This window comes from Mya arenaria, chromosome 9 (assembly GCF_026914265.1).
Source record: "Mya arenaria isolate MELC-2E11 chromosome 9, ASM2691426v1".
NCBI lineage: Eukaryota > Metazoa > Mollusca > Bivalvia > Myida > Myidae > Mya > Mya arenaria.
In genome coordinates this window covers 61,222,540-61,226,048 of record NC_069130.1, presented here as the reverse complement: position 1 = coordinate 61,226,048, position 3,509 = coordinate 61,222,540, and positions in this window count along the sequence as shown.

Genomic DNA, 3,509 nt, shown 5'->3' with positions numbered 1-3,509 from the left:
CTTGAATATTATTTTTAAATTTTTCCCATCTCCTAAACTTTGTTTTAATACCAATACAAATGTAAAACATAATCCCAAACATATGAGGTTCCGGAATGTTCATCCCAATCTCGCACGGCATCTGTAAGAATGCTGCGGGGGCCAGTCGGTGTTCGTGCGTGCTTGGGTACGGGCTGATGCCAAGTAAAGCGACGTATGATATATCGAAACCTTTAACTATGCACACAACGCTACCCATGTATCCCTACAACGAGGAAAGAAACAAGCGGCGTCCACATATGGTATCGTACTGGCGTCGTAACACAACTAGATGGACATATTAACCAAGGACACTGATAAATGTCAGTATCTAAATAAAAGCACGACTAGCGAATCAAAACATCGTGTTTTCACAAGTTATTGAAAATATAACTTGTTACACATACACACATTGTCACCAGCGCTATGACAATTCGTAATTTCCCTTTTAGCAAATAAAATTAAATCAAAACTATATCTATGTCCACTGGATATACCTGAACGATTTTGGATGTGTTTAAACAATATCGTAAATGCATATATATCGGGCCAATATCGTATCAAATATCGGATAAATATCAAGAACGATGTCGGACCTTTATTGCTTGACAATCAGAAACAAGTAGGAACGACAGAATGTCGGCTAAACATTGGACCGATATCGGACGTATATAAGCAAAATCATAACCTACATGTAGCCAATATTGGATATACACCGTTTAAATATAGAAAATATGTCGAAAATGATATCAGACCTGTATTTTGACCATACAAGTTGGGCTGATAACGTATCAAATAGTATTATACCTCAAGCCGATATCGAACAGATATTATCACGGCGATTGCGATATAATATATATTAATTACCATCTACCTTGATGTAAATTAAATATCAAGTTCGGTTGAAGGTCCTGGGTTAAAATCATGGACCGCGTCATACCGAAATATGTTAAGGTGTTATGACGATGCCATTAGGAAATAATTCCAGAAGGATCCGTGTATGCTCAACAAATCTGTTGATATAAAACATGACGCTGACATTATAACACCGTATCATAGCTCAGGCATCATTTTCAGTAAAAAACTAAGAGAGAAATAAACAGAAAATACACGTGTCTGCGAAAGGAATCTGACTCAATGTTTTAATGCATTGTTCTCTAAATGGTTAAACATACATTATCTGAAAAGCACAAAGAACGTTGTCTGGCCAAAGATTCTCCATAAAGTGTACACAAAAGCGTAAAGACAATGTTTGTTTACATAAAGATCAATGCCAAGCATGGCGTTGAAATGTTTTCAAGCGGTTATTTTGAGAGAGTTCATTTCTTGTTTAATGTCCGAGCTATATACTCACGAATACCACTCTTCGGTAAATGATTTCAAAAGATGTATAGCCAATTTCAAAAACAACATTTCCGTAAAGTTCTTTTAAGTGCATTTTTTTGCATGAAGGTTTGTACATGTTTCCGCACCGTCCGACTTTTCATTAAAACAGTTTGCCTTAAATACATTCCAATGTACATATTAAAACGAAATGTTGTCTTAATTATATTGCAATCACTAAGTTTCGTCAGTTCATAGTTTTTCAAGGCTCTTGTTAAACAACATCACACGAATGACACACAATGGACATTAAGAAGTTCATTTAACGCTTTAAAGGTTGTTATACAAGTAATAGAAAAGCACGCGAATTTTCTTATCCCATCACACAGTTGTTAACAAGTTAACCAATTTATTAAAATTCAGATTATTTTAAATCAGCAAAACATCCTCTTTAACTTTTTTCTGAGCTTTGATGAATCGGGTTTTAAGGTTCGTAAACCAAGCTATAAAAAAACGTAGCAAACGATTTTAGGGGCGAGTTATTAAATACCCATTAAATGTGCCCAAACGTTTGTAATAACGGTAGAAGACATACGTTTTTTGTTTGTTTCTTGATGTTACCTTTTTCTTTAATCAGTTTATATAATTGTTTGTTTGTAAAGATTGTTTCTATCAAACAAATTGTATATAATTATTTTACAATATAGATTTCATTGGTCCATTTTGATCACGTGATCCTCCATGGTACAACATTGAGACCTATCTCAAACTGACGTCGCGTCAATAAAGATAACCACTCCAACATCGGTGCCAGCAGCTCCCTTGCCTGACGCTCGGCCTAAGCGTGTTGTACTTAAAGCCTGTTTCCCGGAATAAGCATATTTATACTCTTTTTCTGGGTTGAGCTTGAGTCAGAAGCCAGATAGATTGAGTTAAAACGTGGAGGCTAATATATTTTTAATAAAAGGGTTACCTTAGGAATGAACATTTCTGTGAACATATTTTGAGCTCGGGTCAATGGTTTCTGAAGAGATGGTTTTCAAAGGTTTTCATATAGACATATCTAGTGAAAACTAGCCCAGCACCTTGCGGCTATGATTTTATATGAATCCTAAAATAGGATAAGCGAATTTTATCCAATGTTATCTTAAAACATATCCGTGAACTTATCTTGAAATTGGGTCAATGGTTTCTGAAGAGAAGATTTTCAAAGTTTTCATAACATTAAAAAAAAACTGTTGAAAGTAACCCCGCCCCTCGCGGCTATGTTTTGTTTTATAATCAACATGTCGTGAAGGAATTTGACGGAGGGCCACCTTAGTAACAATTCTGTGAACTTATTCTGAAATCAAGCTAAGATTTTCAAAGCTTCCCATAGACAAAGTAGAAAATGGTACTGAAAAGTCCCCTCGCCATTACGTTTTTAAGGAATCAATTTGGGGTGAGGGAATTCGATACAGGGTCACCCAAGGAATATTTCTGTGTGAAATTACGCTGAAATCGGGCCAGCGGTTTCTCAGAAGTGTTTCCATTTGGTTGCCATGGCGACCAGAATATTGCGTGGGACCACTTTTTCTGAAGGAATCTGGGAGACAACCCCTATAGAAACATTCCTGTTAAGCTTGGTTGAAATCATCCCAGTGGTTAATGTGAAATTGCTTAAAGGAAAATGTTGATGACACCAGAGCAATAGCTCACACTGAGCGCATAGTAAATTGTGTAACACCTCTTTCTACAGTATACACTAAGAGTGGCCATTCTCTTTCTCATCCACAGCCTTTAATTGCATATAATATGGATATCATTACTAGGTATAATTATTGTTCTTGGCAAAATGCAACGTTTGGCAGAATGCAACCTGCATTGTGAGTGCTGTCACATCCATTTAATAAAATCATCAGTTAAATTCAGGATTATTAGCTCTCAAATGCATCGCAGCCAAAGATGTAACACGGAATTCACTTAACAGGGTTTCCTCATGCCGGTACAATTAAACGGGTGAAATTCAAGCTATTTAAATTCATGTAACAGATCAATAATTCTATCGTTTCCAGGTATCCATGAACTCTATATATTTGTGTTTTCACAGAGCCAAAGGATTTAAGGTGTTCATGACAAAGGCACTGATACTGCCACCACTAGACAAGCGACGTAAGCCAACACTCACA